Source organism: Aotus nancymaae, unplaced genomic scaffold, assembly GCF_030222135.1.
Source record: "Aotus nancymaae isolate 86718 unplaced genomic scaffold, 86718_ANA_hifiasm-v0.15.2.pri h1tg000103l, whole genome shotgun sequence".
Classification (NCBI taxonomy): domain Eukaryota; kingdom Metazoa; phylum Chordata; class Mammalia; order Primates; family Aotidae; genus Aotus; species Aotus nancymaae.
The window spans coordinates 1,606,145-1,633,731 of record NW_026988518.1 but is presented as its reverse complement, the minus strand read 5'-3'; the positions used below and the strand labels follow the sequence as shown (position 1 = coordinate 1,633,731).

The window sequence follows — 27,587 nt, the reverse complement described above, 5'->3', positions numbered from 1 at the left end:
GCCATGTGGAATTGTCAGTCCAATTAAACCTCTTTCTTTTGTAAATTGCCCAGTCTTAGGTATATCTTTATCAGCAGCATGAAAACAGACTAATACAGTAAACTGGTACCAGTAGACAGGGGCACTGCTGAAAAGATACCCAAAAATGTGGAAGTGACTTTGCAACTGGCAAACAGACAGAGCATGGAACAGTTTAGAAGGCTCAGAAAAAGACAGGAAAGTGTGGGAAAGTTTGGAACTTCCTAGAGACATGTTGAATGGCTTTTGACAAAAGTGCTGATAGTGATATGAATAATAAGGTCCAGGATGAGGTGGTCTCAGATGGAGATGAATGTAGAGATAGGTCAGGATGGTGGGAAAAATTATAAGGAAAGATGCAAACCTTCTTAGAAGGCCAGGAGGTTTTGCAAAAGCCTCCAGAGAAATTTGTGGTTGAAGGCAGCTAATTCCTCTATCTTGGGGCTAGGGCAAAGAGCAGGTTACAAGGGAGTGCAAAAAAATTTATCTAGATAAGTTTGTTTACATATTTCCCAGGAAACCAATCTTTGATCATCTGTGCACAGGACTGCTGTCTACTCGGGGGGGTCAGCAATGTTAATTACCCACAAATAGTGCTTGCTCAAGATCTTTGTCATTAAATCTGTTCTAAAATAAATGAGAGCATCTCTGGCATATGAGGGCTTCATAGCCAGACTCCCTCTTTGGGGTCTGTAAGCCATGGGTTCCCCTAGCAGCATGCTCACAGGAAAAATACCTGTGTCTGTGAACTCCTTTCATGTGTCACTCAGCCAGAGTCAGCAGATCAGACTCAGTGGATAAGGAACTTGTTGGGAACTAGAGCAAAGATGACCCTTGTTATGTTTCAGCAAAGAGACTGGGGGCATTTTGCCCCTGCTCTAGAGATCTGTGGAACTTTGAACTTGAGAGATGATTTAAGGTATCTGGTGGAAGAAATTTTTAAGCAGCAAAGCATTCAAAGGGCACTTGAGTGCTGTTAAAATTCTTCAGTTTTATAAGGGAAGCAGAACATAAAAATTTGGAAAATTTGCAACCTGGCAATGTGATAGAAAAGAAAATTCCATTTTATGAGGAGAAATTCAGCTGGCTCCAGAAATTTGCATAAGTAACGAGGAGCTAAATGTTAATTTCCAAGACAATGGGGAAAATGTCTCCAGGGCATGTCAGAGGTCTTCAAGGCAGTTTCCCCCTATCACAGGCCTAGAGGCCTAAGAGGAGAAAGTGGTTTCATGGAGGAGACTCAGGGTCCCCATGCTGTGTGCAGCCTAGGGACTTGGTGCCCTGCATCTCAGCTGCTTCAGCTGTGTCTGAAAGGGGCCAACATTGAGCTCAGGCTGTGGTTTCAGAGAGTGCAAGCCTCAAGCCTTGGCAGCTTTCACTTGGTGTTAAGCCTGTCAGTACACAGAAATTAAGAATTGGGTTTGGGGAACCTCTGCCTAGATTTCAGAAGATGTATGGAAATGCCTGGATGTCCAGGCAGAAGTTTGCTGCAGGGGCAGAGCCCTCATGAAGAACCTCTGCTAGGGCAGTACAGAAAAGAAATGTGGGGTTGGAGTCCCCACACTGAGTCCCTACTGAGGCATTGCCTACTGGAGCTTTAGGAAGAGGGCCACTGCCTTCTAGACGCCAGAACAGTAGATCCACTGACAGCTTGCACCATGCACCTGGAAAAAGCAGCAGACACTTAATGCTAGTCTGTGAGAGCAGCCTTGGGCAGCTCCAACCTGCAAAGCCACAGGAGTGGAGCTGCCCAAGACCATGGGAACCCACCTCTTGCATCAGCATGACCCAGATGTGAGACATGGAGGTAAAAAAGATAATTTTGAAACTTTAAGACTTGACTTCCCTGCTGGATTTCAGACTTGCATGGGGCCTGTAGCCCCTTTGTTTTGGCCAATTTTTCCCATTTGGAATGGCTGTATTTACCCAATGCCCACACCTCCATTGTGTCTAGGAAGTAACTAACTTGCTTTTGATTTTATAGGCTCATAGGTAGTAGAGTTTTGCCTTGTCTCATATAAAATGTAGATTTTTGAATTAATACTGACATAAGTTAAGACTTTGGGGGGTTGTTCGTAAGGCATGAGTGGTGTTGAAATGTGAAGACATGAGATTTGGAAGAGTCCAGGGGTGGAATGATATGGTTTAGCTGTGTCCCCACCCAAATCTCATCTTGAATTGTAACTTCCACAGTTCCCATGTGTCATGGGAGAAACCTAGTGGGAGGTGATTAAATTTTGGGGGTGGGATTTTCCTGTGCTGTTCTAATGATAGTGATTTAGTCTCAAGAGATCTGATAGTTTTAAAAATGAAAGTTTTCATGTGCAAGCTCTCTTTCTTTGACTGCTGGCATCTATGGAAGATGTGATTTGCTCCTCCTTGCCTTCTGCCATGATTGTGAGGCCTCTCCAGCCATGTGGAACTGTAAGGCCAATTAAACCTCTTTCTTTCGTAAATTGCCCAGTCTTGAGTATGTCTTTATCAGCACCATGAGAATAGACTAATACTGCAAAATTTTAAATTTCATAATATTAAGCTTTTATATCCACTATCCACTCCTTACTGTAATAATATAGAAATAATGCCAAAATGAGAGATTCACTCTCATTCTTTGAAATTTTAGCTCCCAGTTCACTGTCATTTTCTCTAACACTATTTCTGCCTTAGTTCTCAGAAATTTCAAAGTTATGTAAGTAATCCTTTTTATACCATGGACTCTCAGTTTTTTGACATCTCTCTCCAACTACCTTGCCCTCACCCAATCTCAGCCAATTCTTGTCATTACCAATAACTGCACTCCCTCTGTAATCACAGTTTAAAATGTCCACTCTAGAACCACCACCTTCTATCTCTCAGGCTTACACTCTTAGTATGCTGACTGTAATAATTCCACAGGGAAACAAAAGGATACTTGAAGACACCACTATAATGAGTGACACCAAAAAGATAAACTTTACTGCATTTCTAAGATAAAACAATGCTATGATAAAGGGATAATAAAAAGCACTTGGAAATTCAGAATATCACAACCAAAATTTTAGAAATTCAGTGGAATGGTAAAAGACACTTTCAAACAAACAAGACTGAAAAGTATGCTTTTCATGCCCCATTTCCTTGAGAGCTATTAAAGGATGTCATCCAGAAAAGCAGGCAATGAACTAAGAAGGAGGCAGAGAGAGAATCCGGGAAATAAGGATATAACGCAGATGAGTAGAAAGGGAAGTCTCTGAGGAGACAGCTGTGCAATAGACCCAGAGAGAAATCTGCCCAGAATAGAAGATAAATGAAAGTCTCTGTAGTACATATTCTAGAAAGAGCAAGAAAAAAAAACAAAGAAAGAAGTATAGATTAGTTGTCTAAGTTTTTGGAAAACTATACAAACTTATCAGTGCTCTTCAAAACAATTACCAAAACATACATAAGGATAAGTACGTAAAATAGCAAAGGAATAACTAATTCTGGGCATGCAGAAGATAGAAAAGGTTGTGCTAGAAAGGAAACAATCATGATATGCTACTTGGCTCCACAATGAATAATATCCATATTGGTAAAATGCAGCAGGAGCTTGACCAAATGTTGCAATATGACCATTTTTAGAAGGATAAGGGAGGGGGAATCAAGTTTATGTAGCAGAACTTATATAAAATGTAGTTAATAATATAGGTAAAAGATTAAGTTGAATAATAGCAATGTAAGCATATTATGTAAAAATGCCAGGAAAGACAGTGAAAGAGTTGAAAGAATGTTTCTAGGGATGACTTGAAGGATTTGAAGGCCACCATATTTCATTATAAGACTGTTAATACTAGCTGGTTTGTTATTTGATAAAAAGAAAAAAAAATTTTTAAATATTGATATAAATGTTTTTATTGTAATCCACCTCAAATTCTTTTGAGAATTAAATGAGATTATTTTAAGACTCTTTGGGCATTCATTTTTCCACCATCAGTCATTGATTTACTAGATAACAGCCCTTGTGCCAAAACATGTGAAAACAAGCTTCTCTAATGCTTTTTCAGAGCAGTTATCAAAAGCTTATTGTTAATCTGGCTCAGCATCAAGAATTCCATGACAGATGGAGTCCGAACTGCAAAAGTTTACAAACATGGCTCTGCTATACCTTCCCATTTCTTAATCAAAACTGTTTTCATTATTCTTATGAGAGTTGGATATATGTTCTCTTGTGAACAAACAAAAGACAGGCATCCTCCTTCACACCGATGACATGAACTATTTCTATGAAATAAAAGATTTCCAGAAATTGCCTTACTCGTTGACTGAGTGTGTGGCTCATTCACTCTTGTATTGACTTTCTGCTTTAGCTTTGTGAGAAGTTAAGCTAGTTGTGGCAACTGCCTCCCCTGGAGTGCTACTGATTAGCTGGTAAACACTGAGTGTTACTGCTGCTGCTGATTGTCTCCTTCTGACCAACTCTGCTCTCATCACAACAACTTTATACACTGCTTTTGGCTGGAGTTTTAGGAAAGGCTCATTTCTGGAAATTTTATGGCACCATGCTGGTGTGTAGAACCTCACTGACCTAATTAAGGACTAAACCCAACATTGAAAAGTGATGTGCCTTAAAGGTACAAAGAAGTCAACTGGCCCCTGTTCAAATGCCTGATTATCCTCTGAAGCATTCTGATCTTGAATTCAACCTGTAACAAAGCTTAAAAAAACTACGTTTTACGCCTCTTTCTATGAATGAACGCTGACTACCCTGTCTCTATCTTCTGTCCATTCCTTCCTCTTGAGCTCTGGGCCACTCTATCCAGCATGTGTTAGACATCTCCATTTGAATGCATCTAAGATGATTCAACTACAGCTTGTTCAGTATGAAACTCATCATATTCCCCCTCATGTATTCTGAATCGTAGTTACGTGTATTACAATATACCTTACCCTCACCCTCACTCTACTTCCTGAGTTTTTCCTAGCGCCTCTCTACCATGGCTGACAGAATTAATCAAAAAAACTTTAAAAAATGCAGATGCTTAGATCACACTCAGGCCTATTGAATTAGAATCTCCAGGAATGAGGTTTAGCGTGTGAAAATGTTAATAGTGCTGCAGTAACTGTGCTAGGGAATTAAGTTTGATAACCATTATATTTCTATCATCTCTTCTCCCACTCCTCCAATCACTGCATACATTTAGACCATCACCATCTCTTGTTGAGATTCTTGCTGTAGTTTCCAACTATATTTCCACCATCCTGTCTCAGCACCTTTAATAATATGTTCTCATAGGCCTGGCATTGAGTTTTTCTCCACCATGTTTCTCGAACCACTTTTCTATTGTCTTATCTTGATATTCTGGTGCTTGAAATTCTGTAACAGTTACAGTATAACAGCTCTTTCTTCACCCTCAGGACAAATTGCAAAGCCATTAAGGGAGCACTGCTTTTGCCCCAACTCTTCCACCAACTAAAATCCTTAGCCATGGTGTTTTCTGTTTCCTAAATATTCACAAATCTGATGGGATCATATATTACACAGCTTAAGAGCTCACTTACGGAATCCTTTAGATTTGGTTTCAAAACACCACTCTAGTACTTTGTATTCATAGCAAGTGGCTTAATTTTTTAAGCTCCAATTTTCTTCTCTGCAAAATAGATACAATAATGACTACCGCATAAGGATACTGGCATGAATAAATTAAATAATCTATGTAACGTGAGTAACGCAAAGCAAAGACTCAGTGTTGGTGACTGTTATTGATGGCCATTTTTATTTGCACATGTTATATTCTGCCTAGGATGTTATTCCTTCATGTTTTTGCCTGGATTATCTGTACTATTTAAAGCTCACCTAGTCACTCCCTTCTCAGAAAGACTTCCCTTGCCAACCACTCCTTACAGGAATCCTCATCTTACCTCTGTTTTAGGGATCACCCGACGATGGCCCATGGACCAAATCTGACTACCACCTGACTTCACACAGTCTGTAAATGAAGAAAATTTTTTACATTTTAAAATAGGTTGTAAAAGAAAACAAAAGGCTCTATGTGGAAATTACATAAAATTTAAATTTCAGTGTCCATAAATAAAATTGTCATGGAACACAGTCATGCCTCCCATTTGTTTACATATTATATAAGGCTGCTTTAACACACAGTAGGATTGAGGAGTTGTGACAGAAACTGTATGGCCAACAAAGCCTAAAATAGTTACTATCTGGTCTTTTTCGGAAAAAAACAAAATTAGTATGGTGTGGTGACCTGTACACCAGGCACACAAGAAGGCCTAGGTGGAAGGAGTGCTTGAGGCCAGGAGTTTGAGACCAGCCTGAGCAACATACTGAGACAACATCTCTAAAAAAAAAAATTTTAAACAATAAATTAGCAGGGCTGAGTGGTATGCACCTGTAGTGTAGCTACTCAGGAGGCTGAAGTGGGAAGATCACTAGAAGCAAGTAGTTTGAGGTTACAGTGAGCTATGTGATCATGACCCTGTACTCTGGCCTGGGACACAGAGCAAGACCTTGTCTCTAAATATAAAAAAAAGAAAAGTATAGAAGAATTTTTTGACTCTTTTTCTATGTTATCGTACCAGTTATTATCTGTTTTCCTGTTTCTCTTTTTTTTTTATGATTATACTTTAAGTTGGGATACATGTGCAGATCATGCAGGTTTGTTACATAGGTATACATGTGCCATGGTGATTTGCTGCATCCATCCCTACATTAGGTGTTTCTCCTAATGATATCCCTCCCCAATCCTCCCACCCCCATTATCCCTCTCCTACCACAAAAAAAATCCTTCAAAAAATCAACAAACCAGGAGCTGGTTTTTTGACAAGATCAACAAAATAGATAAACTGCTAGCCAGATTAATAAAAAAGAAGAGAGAGAAGAATTGAATAGATGCAATAAAAAATGATAAAGGGGATATCACCACCAATTCCACAAAAATAAACAACTCTATGCACATGAACCAGTAAATCTAGAAGAAATGGATGAATTCCTGGATACTTACACCCTACCAAGACTAAACCAGGAAGAAGCTGAATTCCTGAATAGACTAATAACAAGGTCTGAAGTTGAGGCAGCAATTAATAGCCTATCAACAAAAAAAGTCCAGGATCGGACGGGTTCACAGCCAAACTCTACCAGAGGTACAAAGAGGAGTTGGTACCATTCCTTCTGAAACTATTTCAAACAATAGAAAAAGAGGGAATCCACCCTAACTCATTTTATGAGACCAACATCATCCTGTTACCAAAACCTGGCAGAAACACAACTAAAAAAGAAAATTTCAGGCCAATATCCATAATGAACATTGATGTGAAAATCTTCAATAAAATACTGGAAAACCAAATTCAACAGCACATCAAAAAGTTCATCCACCATGATCAAGTCAGCTTCATCCTGGGGATGCAAGGCTGGTTCAACATCTGCAAATCTATAAATGTAATCCATCACATAAACAGAACCAAAGACAAAAACCACATGATTATCTCAATAGATGCAGAGAAGGCCTTCGACAAAATTCAACAGCGCTTTTTGCTAAAAACTCTCAATAAACTAGGTAATGGAACCTATTTCAAAATAATGAAAGCTATTTATGACAAACCCACAGCCAATATCATACTGAAGGGGCAAAAACTGGAAGCATTCCCTTTGAAAACTAGCACAAGACAAGGTGCACCAAGCCCGGCTAATTTTGTATTTTTAGTAAAGACGGGGTTTTTCCGCGTTGGTCAGGCTGGTCTTGAGCTCCTGACCTCAGGTGATCCACCTGCCTAGGCCTCACAAAGTGCTGGGATTACAGGCATGAGCCACTGTGCCCAGTGCTCAAATCTTAATAATCTATTGTTGCTGTCACTTTTCCCAGGCAAATGCTGGCAAACATTCAAAAAGCATATTACGTCTCTAACATAAAATGTACCTTGAAAGCTAGATTATTTATTATGGTTAAAATTAAAAGTTAGTAACAAGAATATATGACAAATGCAACTGTTTGGAAATATGATTCTGTCAGCCCCCAGAACATTCCTCACATTTTACATAAAATATAAAAAAATTTTATCAAAAAACTTCAAAGGTCATATAAAAATTAATAAATAATAATTGAAATATTATAGCAGGGAAAAATTCAAGTACATTGAAATCATTTGCTTGGACATTAATGAAATTTGACATAAATAAGGTCTTCAAATACAGACAAATTGAAATTCTATACTATAATCTCAGTCACTAGGGATCTATCTCAAGTCTCTTTCAGTTTATTAAGTAAATTCACTGTTAATGTTTTAGTTAAAATTCTCATTCTCGGTTTATTTTTCATAGCTTTTGTTATTATTATTACTACTTTTAGAGTATAGATAAGTCTATCTGCATGTAAAGAATGATTATACTATTTATCAACTCTTTAGAATGAACAATTAAAATATAAAAAAGCTGAAATTATTTATCAATAATTTATAGCAATAAAATGTTTGACAAGAGAGTTAAACCATTCTCAGTATAAAATGGAAACAAAAGTTTAATTTTCCATTAGAAAATAATGAGCAAAGGTAATAAATCTTTTTTTTGAGATGGAGTTTCACTCATGTTACCCTGGCTGGAGTGCAATGGCGCCATCTCAGCTCACTGCAACCTCCACCTCCTGGGTTCAAGCAATTCTCTTGCCTCAGCGTTCTGAGTAGCTGGGACTACAGGCATGCGCCATCATGCCCAGCTAATTTTTGTATTTTTAGTAGAGACGAGGTTTCACCATGTTGACCAGGATGGTCTCGATCTCTTGACTTCGTGATCCACCCGCCTCGGCCTCCCAAAGTGCTGGGATTATAGGCGTTAGCTACCGCGCCCAGTCTGGTAATAAATCTTTAGATGTGCAGAAATACAATGAGTCTAAAAGCTTCAAAAAATATTCTAATGATCTTTTTCATATAAGTTGGATGAGAAAATATCATGTTTAGTCTTTTGAATTTATCTAATGGCCACCCTTTATTATGTGCCAGATAAAATACTATCTCTGAAACAAGTCACTTGAATGTAGAAGAGGAATTTGCATTCTCTCCTAGAAGAATGGAAAGCAAGAATGTAAAGTAAAAGAAAATAAAGAATTTTGTTTTCAAAGACACAGAAAGGCAAACTTTAAATGTAGTTAAACTTTTCTATACTTTTAATTTTTAAAGATCAGAGCTTAGAGCTTGAACCTCTTTCTCTTTAAATAAAAAATTATGATAAAGGATCAATAGGCTTAATTTTCCATCAGAAAATAATGGGCAATTTTGTGTACACTCTTATGTTATCTGTGAATAAAGGCATTTCTACATCTTTCTTTCTGGACCATATTCCTCTTTTTTGTTTTGTTGCATATTGCACTGAATAACAACTCAGTTAAATATTAAATAGCAGGGGTGAGAGAAGCCACTCTGACTTACATCTTTCATTATGAAATATGTGTTAGAAATAGGATTTTTGTTTAATTTAATAGATAAGTGATAGTTTAAATCAATAATAGTAATAACATATTTTGGGATTTAGTATGACAAAGTTAGCACAAGGAATTGGAAGTAAACACTTACAAGAGTCTTATATGTGAAACAACATCATATTATTTGAAGATAGATTATGAAAAGTTAAATATGCATATTTAAAAATCTCTAGAAAAGAGGATAAATTTCCTTATGTAGATGAGAAAATCAAAAATCTCACAGCAAAGTGATAGATATAAATCCAACATAGCAGTATTATGTATAATAAAAATGACCTAAGCACTTAAGATAAAAAATATAAATTATCAGACTAAATTTAAAAGGAAAAGAAATTAGCCCAAACTCCATGCTGGCTTAAAACAACCCTTTTAAATATGAAGACACATATATGCAAAAGTAAAAGAGTAGGAATAAACATACAATTTAAGTATGAAGCATTAAAAATCTGGACTTGCTGTATTAATAAAGTAAATTTCAGAACAAGAAATACGACCAGAGAAATAGAGGGTCATTTCATTAAGATAAAAAGATCAATTTACCAACAATACATTCAATCTAAAATGTTTAAATACCTAATTATAGAGCTTCAAAAAACTGAAGCAAAAACTGACAGAACTCAAGGGATAAATAGACAAACCAACAATTTTATCTTAAATCTGACTAAATACTTATATCCAAACTATATAGACAGATAATGGATAGAAGATGGCAGATAGACATATGAACTCCTACAACTTTGTAAGAAACAAACAACTATATTTGTTTAAATGAAAAAAGATTAAATGAACATTCATAAAAGAAGAATGTCCAATGTATATATGTAAAGATACCCAATATCCTTTGTCAAGAGAGAAAAGCAAATTAAAACTGTAATAAGATAGCATTGCAGACTTGCCAGAATGGCAAAAATGTAAAAGACTGATAATACTAAATGTTAGCAAGGATGTGGGACCACTGAAACCCTCATACATTAATGATGGAGATGAAAAATTATACAACTACTTAGTTCCATTTGGCAATCTCTACTGAAATTTGACCTAAAGAGTCCCCAAATTACAAGTATTTAAATATTTTCCCCAAATTAAAAAATACATGCACATATTTGGACACACGTTTGTAGTAACTTTATTTGAAGAGTCAAAAACTAAAAATAACTCAAATATCCATTCAATAGATGTATTAATAAACAATTGTATTTTTATGATAGAATACCACTCAGCATTAAAAACCCTACTTATATACACAAAAACAAGGTTGAATATCAAAATCACTATATGAAGCCAAAGAGTCCGGGCATAAATGGGCACCTACTATTCAATTCCATTTAGGTGAAACTCTACAAACAACGAATCTAAGATAGATTCTCCTGGACTTATGATAGGATTATATTTATGTCATAAAATAACTCATCTCAAGTTTAAAACATTGCAGGTTGAAAATGCTTTTAATATACCTAATTTGCCAAAGACCACAGCTTAGCCTAGCCTGCCTGAAGCATGCTCAGAATGCTTACATCAGTCCACGATTGGGTAAAATCATCTAACACAAAGCCTACTTTACAATAAAGTGTTGAATATCTCAAATAATTTGTTGAATACAGTACAATACTGAAGTACAGTTTCTAAGTGCATATTACTTTTACACAATCATAAAGTCAAAAAGTTGTTAAGTTAGGGACCATGTGTATATAGTAATAGAAAGCAAATCAATGGTCACCAGCTGCCAAGGATAGGTAGGGGAATCACTTGGCAGAGGTTCAAGGGAACATGGGAGTGATGAAAAATGTTTTCATCTTTGTTGTGGAGACACTTACACATGTGTATTCATTTGTCAAAGCACATTGAAGTGTACACTAAAAATGCATCCTTTTTCTCAGATGTAATTTATAACTCAATAAAGCTGAGGTTAAAATATTATAGAAGCTGATGTTAAAATATTATAGCTGATGTAAAAATATTATAGATTTTCATTCAACAGTAAAGAAAAAATTAAAATTTTGGAAATAGGCTGTGTTAAAATACACTATCTGAAATTCCCAACTTTAAACAAAGGTAATTTCACAATATTTTCAAAAGCTGAAATGTATATATGTGCCTTCCACAGCAAATAATGTATACTAGAGTTACACATTTCCAAATTTAACCCAATATATATATACAATGGTATTCATTCCATAATTCTTTGTAATAGTAAAACAAGAATGAAATAATTTAAATGCCAATGGATAAAAGATTCACTGGTTAAACTAATGAGGCAATATTCACTCGATAGAGTACTACACTGCTATAAAAAAGAATGAGAATGTGCTTTATATTCTGAAGTGGAATAATATATAAGATACACTATTAAACGAAAAGTAAAAAGCAGATCAATTTTATAATATACTAAGTTTGTGACTTAAAATTTGTTTACTTTCATGTGCTTGAAGTTCTGAGGGAGGATATACAGAAAACCTATCACACTGGGTGTTCTGAATGGGAACCCTGTTAATGGGTGTCAGGAGTTGAGAATTTTTAAAACACATTGTTTTAAATTTTCTTACTTCAAACCATTCAAAAAAGAATGAAAAGCAATATGAATTTTTTTAAATAAAAATATTATTGGTATAATAATAGATAAAGAAATGGATTCATATGGAGAAACAGACTGATTTTTTTTCAATTTGAGGTCAGAATAAAGGAGGCACTTCAAATCATAAGATAGAATTGGCTATTTCATAAATGGCATTAGACAACTGAAAATAATTAGATCTGATTAATAAGCAATATTTTTATATCAAGTATTAGAAAAGCAAATTCAAATTGGTTTTAGCAAGGAAGGAATTTCTTGGCTTACACAATGCATGTTTAGGGGAGTACTAGGTTCATATGTGGCTTGATGACAGTGCATATAATATTTCAAAGATCTGTTTCTCTTAGTTACGCTCTTTTTGTTTTCTGTGCATTGTCTTCATTCTCAGTCTTTCCCTGAGACTTTTCAGCTCTAGATTGCACATTTTTTCTCTCCTCACATACTGTTACTACTTCTGTATTTATAAAGCAAATTGAATTTCATATGTCAATTGTAATTCACTACATTAATAAAATGAAAAGATAAAATATGCAATTTTCACACTAGGGGCTAGAAAGGCATTTGATAAAAGCCAAGCCTTTTTCTCATAAAAGGTGGTAGCAAATTAAAAATATAAGGGGCCTATCTTTAACTTGGTGAAAGATATAATGTGCACCAAAACCTACAGCAAACCTTGTACCTAATGGAAAAAATATTAATGCATTCCCTTTGAAACCAGGAACAAGATGAAAAGGTGTACCAGCACTGCTACTGTTAAAACACACTATTAGAAGTTTTGGCAAAGTCTACAAAGAAAAAACAAGAAATAATATAAGCTTTAGGAGATAAGACATAAAACTGTCATAATTTGCAGATAATGTGAATATCTTCTTATGAGATATTTGGTTCTCTACAGCAACAATAACCAGACAGTAATTTACAAAGAATAACATTCTCAATAGCAATGAAGACAATGAATTGTTTAGGAATAACTTTTAAAAAATACACAAGACCTCTATGGACAAAACTTTAAAACTGGAAATAACATGGAAGATGATCTGATTAAGGAAGAAGCATTTCATGTTCTTGTTTTCTCTATTACCAAAAGTCATTATTCCTTAAGTTAATGTAAATATTCAAGGAAACCGCAACAAAAGAAGGAAACTTGTTCTACCAGATATAAGATATTCTACAAAAGTCAGTAATAAATATAAGGTGCTATTGGTGCAATAACAGATGAACAAACCCATGACTATTCCAAAGAGTCCAGAGACAGATCCACGTGTGTAGGATAACTTTGTATATAATAAAGGCAGCATTGCACATCAATGAGGAAACCTTCAAGACCAAAGGTTGCAGGGAATTTTGTTCAAGGGGAATTCTCATACCAGGGGGAGGGTAAATTATTACAACCACTTTGGGATGCAATTTGAAATGAGCATTCTCATACACTGTAACAGATCAAGTTTTGCACAGGTGCCCTGAGAGTCTTGTATAAGTATGTTCATAGCAACACTGTTTATAATAGAAAGAACAAGGAAACAATCCGAATTGCCAACGTGTAGAGAATAGATGGGAAACTTAAATGATTGATATGTAGTATAAAACTGTATACACAGCAATAAAATGAAAGAACTACAGGTATACTCAAAAATACAGATGAGTTTTGCCAACAGTGTGTAATGAAAAAGCAAGTTCCAGAAAACCACATAATGTATGATACCATATTTATTATACCACAAAGCTGAAGGCATATGAAACAACTGCATGTTGTAAGAGGCATGTGTATGTGTGTTTGTATGTGTGCATACATGGAAATTAATTATTTTAAACACTATTTAAAAATAAAAAATCGTTCTTTGGAACTTCTGGCTTACCTTGTATACTCCAGCGAGGTTTCCTAGGCAGAGAGTTAGAGATGCGTACAGTAAAAATCCTTCTGCATTTACAGGAATGGTGAATGCCCAGAAGATACAGAGGGGACACCGACAATGCCTGCTATGCAAAGAAACAGAAACACAAAATTCAAGCTAATGATTACTTGTGGGGTTGCAGCAGGTGTATACAATAGGGGAGAGTGTTTAGTAGAGGAAATAATATTTGTGATCTGCTAGTTAGTGAATTTCAGCTGGGAAGGGTAAGTTTGTATCATTAATCTTATTAATAATGTTTCATAACATATATATATTCTTTCAATACTTCATAAGAATGATAAAAATAAAACATTTTTCTTGCAAAGGAAAGGCAAGCAAAAACAAAGAAAGAAAGAAAGAAGGTCCAATTAGGAAAGAACTGTTCCCAGTTACAAAACAAAACAAAAAACTGTTAATTGCAGCTCTGTTTTCTACAGAGTACAAGTAAGAAAATGTTTGATATTTCTTCAATAATTCCTTTGTTTACTTTTCCTTTTCTGTTTCTCAAGATTTCTTGGGCAGAATGTATAGCTATACATTTGTTAATATTAAACATATTAAAAATCTAGTTAGCTCTGTCTCGTAGATAATTCAGTGCTCACCTTTTCCCCACAGACAGTGCCTGCTAGATACTAAGTGAGAAGGACATGTTGTGGAGTGGACATTTCTCTTCCTCTTGTCCCCGCAATCCCTCTCCTTTTCCTTACAGCATCTCCAGAGTTGGAAAAGGAGAAAGGCAATACAGGGAAGGGGTGAAAGTCTTACTAACTGTGGCTATTATAGTCCACTCTTGGCTGATGTCCTCTGCCCAAGTGGGTACCTTCTACTACTCTCTGAGTCATTGGGGAAGCCCCACGAGAGGAGTCTAGTCACCACTGCTCAATTTCCTTGTGTGCAGGATGCATTGTCTCTCTAGCCTCTTATGCTCCCACTACCTTTGGTACTCCTAGCATCCGGCTGCTGTTGTCCCTTCTGCCAGCAACGTTCTCAAGAAAGGTGCCAACTTGGAGCACTGATATCTGGAAACTCAGATATCTGCCATCTCCGTTTTACTTATGAGATTTCCCTTTAGTTTATTGGACTTTGTTATGATAATTATTACAACAATCCTATAAGTCCTATTTTTAACATCATTTTACAAATAAGGAAAGTGGTGTTCTAAGAAATTAAGAAAGTTGCATGTGAATTCTGGGGCTGAGCAGAACTGAAGCAGTCTGACCTCAAAACCTGGAGCCAAATGATAATCAATAGGATTCTTGGAGGAAATGAAATCAGACAAATGGAGGTAATTTAATTCAGGCCATGTTCAGATGTGATGAATCGCTCCTGTCTACAACAAAAACCTTATTCATTTTCCTTGAGATTTACTGTTCATCTTTCCTGAACTATGCTGGTTGTTAAATCACTAATCCTTAAATGCCAGTACTTTGGCCTTTTTGCTTGTTCTTTCTAAATTCCATACTCATTAACATTTTCTTTAGATACATTTGAAGACATCAGTTAGGCTACAATTGTGTCTGATTAGAAATTTGAGAACCTATTCGCCTTATTTTTTTTTCAATATGAACATATTTTTAAAAATTGACAAGTAAAAATTATATATACTTATGGTATACAACATGATGTTTTGATACCTTGTGGAATGGCTAAGTCAAGGCAAAAGAATAGAATAATTAAAACAATTATAAAAAAAGATTAAAGTTAGAAGACTCAAACTGGTATATAGATTATCTAATATCTAGACTCCTTAAAAAAAAAGTTACAGTAATGAAGAAATCAAAAACATGGAGTATTTGTTGAAGGGCTAGATACATGGACTATTGGAAAGGATTGGAGAGCCTAAAAATAGATCTACAAAACCTAGTCAACCAATTTTGGGAACAGATGCAAAAGTAATTCAATAGAGAAAAATGCTATGGTCTTTTTGACAAAAAGTGATGGAACAATTGGGTGTACATATTAAAAAAAAGTGAACCTGACCTAAATATCAAGCCTAAAACAAAAATTAACTCAAAATAGAATTATAGACATAATGATAAAAAATATAAAACTATAAAACTCCTAAAAAATGAATCTTGGGTTTTGCAAAGAGTTCTAAGATATGATACTAAAATAGTATTTAAAATTTAAAAATAATAAATTAGACTTCACAAAAAGTAAAAACTTTGAAAATTTATTCTAAAACATATATTTGCCACACAAATCTAGCAATCCCATTTCGAGGTATTTATTCAAGTGAATTGAAATCTTTTGTTTATACACAAATCTTTATGAGAATGTTTATAGCAGCTTTATTCATAATCACCAAGAACTAGAAACAATCGAATTGTCCTCCAATGATGAGTGGCTAAATGAACTGTTATATCCACACAACGAAGTGATTGAATATAGGCCTTGAGCTGGGGAAAACAACGTGAGCCTGGAACATATTGTGATGTCAGAAAGGAAAGAAGTATTCAAAAAAGGAAAGCAAATAAATAATAAATAAAAAGAATGAAAATGATGGAGGTAAGCCAACCAAACAGAACCTCTAATGGCCAAACCTGGAAAAATTTGAACAAGAAAATTAATAATATAGGATTGAATTATAACTGAAAGTATAAAATAAATATTCATGAGTTCTCATTGAAATAAATAAACGATTGAATGAAGTAGTGAGAAGACACAATTAAAATTATTTCCAAATTAGCAGTCAAAAAATTCCAAGCATAGCTACAGGTTTTCCTTGGTTTGATAGAGACCATGTTTTAAAATGTTAAATCAATGCACAGCAAATACACAAAAAATGTACAACTCATTTAAATTGTCTTTCCTTTCTTCAGATATATTGTATGTTCTTTTGTTTCTTCCATTTTTTCAAAGAAAATAAAATTTATTTTTTCTTTTCTGTGAAAATGGTACAGTCTATTTTTGAGATTCCAAGTGTTCACTTTGCATTACTTTTGCTCCATTTTTCCTTTTAATTCTTTCTTCATAGCTTTATTAGGATGTGTTAGTTATAATACACTGCACTTATATTTATTTTTTATATTGTAAATGGCACTTATATTTTTAATTTTATAACTTTTATTTAATATTTTTTACTTCCTTGAGCTCTAGACCTGCAGAAAATTTTTTTAAATTTGATTGTTCTTTGTTCATTCTGACTGGTGTGAGATGGTATCTGGTTGTGGTTTTGATCTGCATTTCTCTAAAGAATTTTTCTAAAGAAAGTATATAAAGAACAAGTAATTTTCATATAGTCATCTGACATCTGCAACCTTATAACTATTTTTTTTTCTATATATATGATCATGTTATCTGTGGATCAAGACAGCTTTACCTTCTTCATTACAATTTGGATGTGTTTTATTTCTTTTATTGCCCTACCACACAGGATAGATCCTCCAGAACAATGCTTAATAGGAATTATGAGAGCAGAAATCCTTACCTTCTTTAAGATCCTAGAGGAAAGTTATTCAGTCTTTAACCAATATGCATGATATTATCTGTAGGGTTTTTGTTTTTAAAGTAATCCTAGATTTTTGACAATCAGACGGGCTTTCATTCTTGTTTTCTGGGCTAGATAGATTGAAAGAGAATCTGACCATTTTTGCATAGACATATTAAAGGTATTAAGATTTTTTTTAACTTTTATTTAGGTTCAGGGTTACGTGTGTGGGTTTGTTGTATAGATAAATTGTGTGTCATAGGGGTTTGGTATACAAATTATTTTGTCACCCAGGTAATATGCAAAGTATCTGACAGGTTGTTTTTTGATCCTCACTCTCCTTTCACTCTCTACTCTCAAGTAGGTTCTGGTGTTTTTTGTTTCCTACTTTGTGTTCATATGTTCTTAACGTTTAGCTCCCACTTACAAGTGAGAATATGCAGTGTTTGGTTTTCTGTTCCTGTGTTAGTTTGCTTAGGATAATGGCCTCCCACTTCTTCCATATTGCCGCAAAGGACATGATCTCATTCTTTTTTTATGGCTGAATAATATTCCATGGTGTACCACAATTTGTTTATCCAGTCTACTATGGATGGGTATCTAGGTTGACTCCATGTCTTTGCTATTTTAAATAGTGCTGTGATGAATATATACATACACATGTCTTTGTGGTGGAATGATTTCTATTCCTTTAGGTATAAACCCAATAATGGGATTACTGTGTCAAATGGTAATTCTGTTTTAAGTTCTTTGAGAAATTGCCAACCTGCTTTCCACAATGGCTGAACTAATTCATACTCCCACCATTAGTGCATAAGTGTTCCCATTTCTCCACAGCCTCACCAGCCAGCATCTGTTATTTTTTTACTTTTTTAACTTATTTTTTGACTTTAATTATTACAGTCATTCTGACTGGTGTAAGATGGTATCTCATTGTGGTTTTGATCTGCATTTCTCTAATTATTAGTGATGTTGAGCATTTTTTCTTATGCTTGTTGGCTGCATGAATGCCTGTAGCACTTTTGAAGATCCCTTTTATTTGGCTGAGGAAATTACTTTCTATTCCTATTTTGTTGAGTTGATTTTTGTTTCCAGAAAAGAATGTTGGGTTTTGTCAAATACCTTTCAACATCTATTCAGATGTTCATATTTATTATTATCATTGGCTAATGTGGCATGATCAATTACATTAATTGATTTATGCATGTTAAATCAACCTTGTATTACTGGAATAAATTCTACTTGGTTATGACATATGTTTCAATTTTCTAAAAAAAATTTTAACACTTTTGCAACTGTTTTCCTTATATCTTTCCGTGATGTGAATATCAGAATAATATTGGATTCACAGAATAAATTAGGAAGCATTTATCTTTTTTCAATTTCTTAGAAAAATTATTATTTCTTCCTTAAATAGTTGGTAGAATGTGCCAGAGAAGCAAATTGGGACTAAATTTTTCTTCATGGGAAGATTTTTAACTATAAATTTATTTTCTTTAATAAATATATGGTGATTCAATTTACATATTCATGAGCATCATTCAAGGAATTTGTCTATTTCATCTAAGTTATTGATTTGATTAACATAAAATTTTTCATAAACTTGTCTTATAATTCTTTTAAAGCCTTAAGGATCTGTAGTTATGTTATGTCTTTACTTCTTGATACTGGCGATTTGTGTCTTCTCAAATTTTTTCTTGATTGGTCTAAATCTGTTCAATTTGGTTTATCAATTTGATTTGCAGATGACATGATTATATATCTAGAAAATCCCATCGTCTCAGTCCAAAGGCTTCTTAAGCTGATAAACAACTTCAGCAAAGTCTTACAACACAAATTCAATGTACAAAAATTGCTAAGATCCTGATACAACAACAACAGGCATGCAGAGAGCCAAATAATGAAAGAACTCCCATTCACAATTACTACAGAGAATAAAACACCTAAGAATACATCTAACAAGGTAAGTGAAGGACATCTTCAATGAGAACTACAAACCACTGCTCAAGGAAATCAGAGAGGACACAAACAAATAGAAAAACATTCCATGTTCATTGACAAGAAGAATCAGTATCATGAAAATGGCCATACTTCCCAAAGTAATTTATAGATTCAATGCTATTCCAATTAAATTACCATTGACATTCTTCACATAATTGGAAAAATTACTTTAAAATTCATATGGAAACAAAAAAGAGCCCATATAGCCAAGACAATCCTAAGCAAAATGAACAAAGCTGGAGGCATCACACTACCCAACTTCAAACTATACTAGAAGGCTACAGAAACCAAAACAGCATGTTACTGGTACAAATTCAGAAACATAGACCAATGGAACACAATAGAGAACTCAGAAATAAGACTGCACACCTACAACCATCTGATCTTCAACAAACCAGACAAAAGCAATGGGTAAAGGATTCTCTATTTAATAAATGGTCCTGGGAGAACTGGCTAGTAATGCAGAAAATTTAAAATGGACTCCCTCCCTTATATCTTATAGAAAAATTAACTCAAAATGAATTAAAGATTTAAATGTAAAATCCCAAACAATAAAAAACCCTAGAAGAAATTATAGGCAATACTATTCAGGACATAGGCCTGGGCAAAGATTTCATGATGAAAATACCAAAAGCAATTGCAAGAAAAGAAAAAATTGACAAATTGGATCTAATTAAACTAAAGAGCTTCTGCACAGGAAAATAAATTATTATCAGAGTGAACAGGCAACCTACAGAATGGGAGAAAATTTTTTCAACCTATACATCTGACAAAGGTCTAATATCCACAGTCTACAAGGAACTTAAACAAATTTACAAGGAAAGAAACAACCCCATTAAAAAGTGGGCAACAGAGATAAACAGCCACTTCTCAAAAGAAGACATTCATGCAGCCAGCAAACATGAAAAAAAGCTCAACATCACTGATCATTAGAGAAATGCAAATAGAAGCCACAATGAGATACCATCTCATGCCAGTCAGAATGGTGATTATTAAAAAGTCAAGAAACAAGATGCTGGCGAGGTTGTGAAGAAAAAAGGAATATTTTTACACTGTTGGTAAGAATGTAAATTAGTCCAACTATTGTGGAAAACAGTGCAGTGATTCTTCAAAGATATAGAAGCAGAAATACCATTTTGACCCAGCAATTCTATTACTGGGTTTATACCCATAGGAATGCAAATCATTCTGTTACAAAGATACATACACACATATGTTCAATTTAGCACTATTAACAATAGCAAAGACATGGAATTAACCTAAATGTCCATCAATAATAGACTGAATAAGGGAAATATGGTACATACATATCATGAAATACTGTGCAGCCATTAAAATGAATGAGATCATGTTTTTTCCAAGGACATGGATGGAGCTGGAAGCTGTTATCCCCAAACCTAACGCAGGAACAGAAAACTAAACACCACATGTTCTCACTTCTAAGTAGGAGCTCACTGATGAAAACACACGGACAAATTGTGGGAAATTACACACACTGGGTCCTGTTGCTAGGGTGGGGTGAAGGAGAGCAACAGGAATAACAGCTAATGGATGCTGGGCTTGATTCCTAGGTGATGGGTTGTTCAATGCAGCAAACCACCATGGCACACGTTTATCTATGCAACAAACCTACATGTCCTGCATATGTACCCTGAAACTTAAAATAAAAGTTGATGAAAAAATATATAATGATGCAGTAGTAAATATAACTGCGTAAAATTAACTACTCTAATAATTTTGTAGCCACCTCCTGTTGCTATGGCAGTGAGTTCAACTGTTGCAAGTATCCACTTTAAAATGACATATGACTCTAATCTTCTCCATGTGAGCAGTTTGTCTCTCCAGTAAATTATGTATCACAGTAAAAAGTGATCGCTCACAGATCTTACTTATTTTTCATTGTGGTAGTGCAATACCATAAACCTTGAATAATACCAAAGAACTCAAATGAAGTGCCACTGGTAGGACTGGAAGTGCTTCCAAGAAGCAGAGAAAAGTCATGACATTACAAGAAAAAGTTGAATTGTTTGATAAGTACCATACATTAAGGTCTTCTGCTACAGTTGCCTACTATTTCAATATAAACAAAACCAGCATAGACTATTTTTAAAAAAGAAAAAAAATCATAAAGCTGTTGCTGCAGCTACATCACCAGGTATGAAATCCTTGTATTTTAAAAAAATTTTTTGCAAAATGCCTTTTTATGCAGCGTTTATGTGAGTGCAGGATTTTCCTAAGAAAGTCATATCTATAGACTCTTAATATGGTTCGAGGAAAAGTGAAGTTAGTATATGAACCCTTAAAACAAAAGGAAGGTGAAGGATATAAAACTGGAAAATTCAATGTCAGCAAAGGACAGTTTGATGATTTTAGAAGGTCATTTGACCTAAAAACTGTCAAGAAGCCGGGTATGGTGGCTCACACCTGCAAACCCAGGTTGGGTGTCTGTTAGCTCTTGAATTTCTGCAAGATCAATATCTTGAAACTTTTCACCCCGCATTCTTTTTGCCATATCCACAACCTCTCTGATGATCTCCTTGATTGGCTCTGTCATAAATCTTGTGAAGTCATGGACAATAATCTGAACACAGTTTTCCCCAGCAGGAATTTATGGTTTGGGGCTAGATGGCTTTTATAGCTTCTTCTATAACAGCAAAGGAATGAACAGAAGATAACTTCATGGAAATAAGCATTTCCAAACCAGTGCCAGACAATGAAGAAGAAGAGAGAAAAAGAACAGTGCCAGAAAAATTGACATTAGACAATCTGACAGGAGAGCTCTGATTATCCAAGGCTGCTTGTAACTTCTTTTACAAAATGAACCCTTCTACGATACAGGCACTTAAACTAAAACCAACAGTGGAAGAAAGATTGGTACTATATAGAAACATTTTTACAGAAATGAAAAAGCAAACAATCAGACAGAAATTACAGGGTCTTTATGTCCAGTTACAACAACTTTGCCTCCCACACCTGCTGTTCAACCTCATCCACCTCTTTCACTGCTGCCACCCCTGAGACCACAAGACCAATGGCTCCTCTTCCTCCTCCTCAAACTACTCAACGGGAAAATTATAAGGATGAAGACCTTTATGAAGATCCGCTTCCAGTTAATGAATATTACATATATTTTCTCTTCCTCATGATTTTCTTAATGACACTTTTTATCTAGCTCACTTTATTGTAAAAATATGGTATATGAAGCATATAACACACAAACTATGTGCTAATCAACTGCTATCGGTGAGGCTTCTGGTAAACAGAAAGCTGTTAGTGGTTAAGTTTTTGAGGAGTCAAAAGTTACATGCAGATTTTTGCCAGCTCAGGGTGTCTGCACCCTTAACCCCCATGTTGTTCAAGGGTCAACTGTATATATCCTCTTGGTTCTGTGTCTCTGAAGAATCTTGAATAAAATGATTTTTAAATATTTGGGACTATTCCAAAGGCCTTTCTATTTTTTAATTTCTAATTTTTCCATTGTAGTCAGACAACATACTTTGTATAATATGAATACTTTTAAGTTTAGGGAGAATTATTTCATTACCCACAATATGGACTATCTTGGTAAATGTTACATATATACTTAAAAATAATGTGTTTTCTGTTATTGCTAGGTAGAATGTTCCAAAAATGCCTTTTAGGTAACCTTGTTTGGAATTGTTGTTTAAGCTTCTATACCCTTACTTATTCAGTATTTTATTATATAGAATATTTGCTTTGTCCACTTTTGCAAAAGGAACATTGAAATGTACCACCATACTAGTGGATTTGTCTATTTTTCCTGCACTTAGTTTTTGCTCATTATTTTTAGCTCTGTTAATAGGTTCATAGTTCATAATGTTTAAGAATGTTATGTCCTATATAGTTTTTTTCTCTTTTTCTTTTAATTTTTAATTTTTGTGGGTACATAGTAGGTATATATGTTTATGGGTCACATAAAAATTTTTGATACAGGCATGCAATGCTTAACAATCACATCAGGGTAAATGGGGAAGCCATACCTCAAGCATCTATCCTTTGTATTACAAACAGTCCAGTAATACTCTTTTAGTTATTTAAAAATGTGCAAGTAAATTATTTTTTACTATAGTTATCCTGTTGTGCTAACAAATATTAGGTCTTATACATTCTTTCTACATATTTTTTCGTAGCCATTAGGCATTCCCCTCTCCCCTCTACTCCCCCACTACCCTTTCCAATTTCTGGTAACCATCCTTATACTCTATCTCTGTGAGTTCAATTGTCTTAATTTTTTTTCCTACAAATAAGTGAGAAGACAGGAAGTTTGTCTTTCTGTTCCTGGCTCATTTCACTTAACGTAATAACCTCCAGTTCCATTTATGTTTGCAAATGACAGGATCTCATTTTTTTTTAAATGTCTGAATAGTACTTCATTTTGTATAAGTACCACATTTTATTTATCCATTCATCTGTTGATGGACACAGGTTGCTTCCAAATCTTGGCTATTGTGAATAGTGCTGCAATAAACATGTGAGTGCAGATATCCCTTTGATATACTGACTTTCTTTATTTGGAGTAGATACCTAGCAATGGGATTGCTGGGTCATATGGTGGTGCCATTTTTAGGTGTTTTTTTGGTTTTTGTTTTTTTTGGAGACAGAGTCTCACTTTGCCACTCAGGCTGGAGTAAGGCAATCTCGGCTTACTGCAACCTCCTCCTCTTGGGTTCAAATGATTCTCATGCCTCAGCCTCCCGAGTAGCTGGGACTACAGGTATGCATCATTACGCCTGGCTAATTTTTTCTATTTTTAATATAGATGGTGTTTTGACATGTTGTCCTGAGCCCAGACAATCTTCCCACCTTGGCCACCCAAAGTGCTAGGATTACAGGTGTAAGCCACCACACTTGGCCCATTTTTAGTTTTTTGAGGAACCTCCAAACTCTCCATAGTGGTTGTTCTAGTTTATATTCCCACCAACTAGGTACAAGGATTGCCTTTTCTCCACATTCTTGCTAGCATTTGCTATTGCCTATTTTTTTGGATAAAGTCATTTTATCTGGGGTGAGATGATATCTCATTTTAGATTTGATTTGCATTTCTCTAATGATCAGTGATGATGAGCACCTTCTAATATGCCTGTTTGCCATTTCTATGTCTTCTTTTAAGAAAGGCCTATTCAAATTCTGTTGCCCATTTTAAGTTAGATTATTATATTTTTCCTATTGAGTTGTTTGAGCTCGTTACATATTCTGGTTATTAATCCCTTGTCAAATGGGATTTTTGGAAATAGTACCCCAATGATGACATGGGAGGTATATATTTCCCTAACGCATTGAAGTTGTGTTTCCAAGTGACTTGCTTTGGCCAATGGAATATGTCATGTGTCTAGGCTTACAGAGGCATCACCATGTTTCTACTTGTCCTTCTGAGTACTTCTATGCTTGAGCTTAATAAGAGCGTAACTGCTATAACTGCTGCCCCTCAGTCTGGGCCCCAGCTGACCCATAGACCTACTGTGTGGCAGGCATTTTCCTGATGGCTTTACATGAGTTAAGCAATTCTATCTTCAAAACAAGTCTTTGGGTTAGGTAAAATTATTCCCTCTATTTGAAGGTGGGGAAATTGAAGGCAAAAGAACTTAATTACCTGAGTTTATAGTAACAGAGGAGATTTTAAAATACTTTAGCTTCAGATACTGTACTTTGACCACATGACATTAAAAATAATGCCTTCTGCTATAGACTGAATATTTGTGCCCCTCTAAAACCCATATGTTGAAACCTAATCTCTAATGTGACGATACTAGGAGATAGAGCCTCTGGGAAGTAATTAGGTCATGAGAGCAGAACCCTAGGGAATGGGATTAGTACCCTTATCAAAGAGACTTCCTTTCCCTTTCTGCCATGTGAAGACATACTATGAAGATGGCTATCTATGAACCATGCAGAAGGCTCTCACCAGACACTAACTCTGCCAGCCTCTTAATCTTGGATTCCAGCCTCTAGAATCCTGAAAAAAAAAAAAAGTTTTGATGTCTATAAGGCTTCCAATCTATGGTATGTTATTGTAGCAGTCCTAACTGAATAAGACACCTTTGTTTTACAAAATGTCACAAAAATATCATTCTATATTTTATTCTAAAATGTTCTAAAGTTTTGTCTTTCAATTTCATACCTTTCGTCCATCTAAGAAAAATTTGTTTTTGTACATTTTTTTGTAAAAAGCTTTTCGTTTTTGTAAACCTGTTTTTGAAGTGAAGTAAAATTATCTTTTAACGTAAGATACTAATTAAAACTTCCTCAGTACCTGGTACATACATTTTATATGGAAGGCAATCAAACACCCTTCTGTAGGATTAAAATAATGTTCCTTTTGGTGTCTGAATTTTTATTTCAGGACAATCATTTATAATTTAAATCAGAGCACACTGGGAACTGTCCACTCCTGATTCCTCATGGCACCATTGTCCTGGTAGGTATGCACATAGGCAAGTAAATGAGTGTTAAAAGTTTTTTTAAAAAAGCATTTACACCTAATGCAGGAACATTTTCTGGTTTACTATCTGAAGCTACCAAGTAATCTCCATCCTCAAATTCATATATAAACTAGACCTCAGAAAAAATTTTTTCCATATGGCTAATATAACTCCAACAAAGAAACCAATATGCAAGTTTATTCATAAGTTGTTATTGAAGATCATTAAGAGCTTGGAATGAAGAGGAAGAAAGAGAGTAAAAAATGCTAACATGATTATTGTACTTTATAGAACCTACTTATTAAAAGTTTATACTTACATACTTATTTTTATATGACAATATAAAAGACAAAAAGGTATGATATATAAAGACTGGTGTGAATTCATCTGTCACTAAGCCTTAAAAGTACATTAAACTAAAACTAGATTACAATATGACAAAAATAATTGATCTTTTGCATTTTATCATTACTAGCTTTTTAAAAGTAAAAAGATGAATTAAAATAGAATTTAGGTTATTTTTTAACCTTATTTTATTAGGTGTTTATATACAAGATATCAGTGCTTTATATTGTATGTACTATAGATAAAAAATTAATGGAATTGTTCATGGAATATTCAAGACTTGAGGGAAGACTGCTTTTAATGGAAGTATAAACTCAAAACTCTTTGTGGATTATTCATTATTTTCTGCTTCTCACAGCACTTATATAAAGTTATACATTTAAGGTACTATGCAATTGTTTCTACATTTTAGCTTATCACTTGCCAATGATCTGGCTCAATTTTCATCTCCATTTAATTGAAAAGAAATGTGAAGTTAGAGATTACTGAAGTACTTTAGCTTCTCACACAAAATTAGGATATGTGATAGGGTTATTCTTTTTAGATTTTTAAGACTAAACTTTGAACTTACTTCACTGAATTAAAATTTATTGAAGTTTAATATACTCTTTTTAATCAACTCTGGGTGTTTCTAACATTAGCACAGAATGTTTTCAAGCAGAAAAAAAGCTTATTTTAATGATAATATATTAATAAATAAAGACCAAATTATGCTTCTAATGTTTTTTGTATCTAGGCATGGACTTATGTGTGTGTCCATTAACCACCCAGCTCCTGTTTTAGTCTATTTTCTGTTGCTATAACAGAATACCACAATCTAATTTATAAAGAAAATAGGTTTATTCGGTTCATGGTTTTGGAGGCTAGGAAGTACCAGATTGGGCAGCTACATCTGGTGAGGACCTCATGCTGCTTCATAGCAATGCAGAAAAGCAGAAGGGGAAACAGATCATGTCTGTGTAAGAGAAAAGGGAGCCAAACTCTCACAACACCTAATCATTCCCATGAGAAAGGTATTAATCTCTCTTAACAACCTAATCACTTCTTAGGCCCTACCTTCTAACACTACCACAATGGCAATCAGATTTCAACATGAGATTTAGAGGGGAAAAAATCTTATTCAAATCACAGCATCCACCAAGAATTCTTCTTCTTATTGCCCTATTGTAGCACTTTTCCTAATATGACTGCATGTTCCAGAATATACTGCAGAATATAATGTATAACCAAGCATCTACTGTTTCCAACATTTGCTTCCTGGAAATTGAAATCTCCTAATGAATGTACCTATTGAGTAGCCCCTGGTGCAGTAAGAGAAAAAGGGAAGAGATGAGATGATGATGTGGTAAAAAAGTAAGGGTTAGGGAAGGATACTGACATTGCTGTGTAAAGTTTCACCTAATGTTCTGATGAGAATGACCTCTGAACCAAATTAGGTGCCATTTATAG

The 27,587-nt window shown here is 34.7% G+C and overlaps 1 long non-coding RNA gene across 2 annotated transcripts in view; it reads right to left on the bottom strand.

The window, feature by feature from the left end:
* The window catches only part of LOC135272056 (uncharacterized), a 73,887-nt gene that overhangs the window by 8,309 nt on the left and 37,991 nt on the right, over positions 1 to 27,587 (bottom strand). The window contains exons 2-3 of one of the 2 annotated variants that reach the window (XR_010340162.1): positions 13,887 to 14,007; positions 5,893 to 5,960 (exon numbers count right to left, since the gene is read on the bottom strand). This is a non-coding gene — a long non-coding RNA (uncharacterized LOC135272056). The remainder of the gene's footprint in view (positions 1 to 5,892; positions 5,961 to 13,886; positions 14,008 to 27,587) is intronic. The other variant, XR_010340163.1, reaches the window with a different exon arrangement.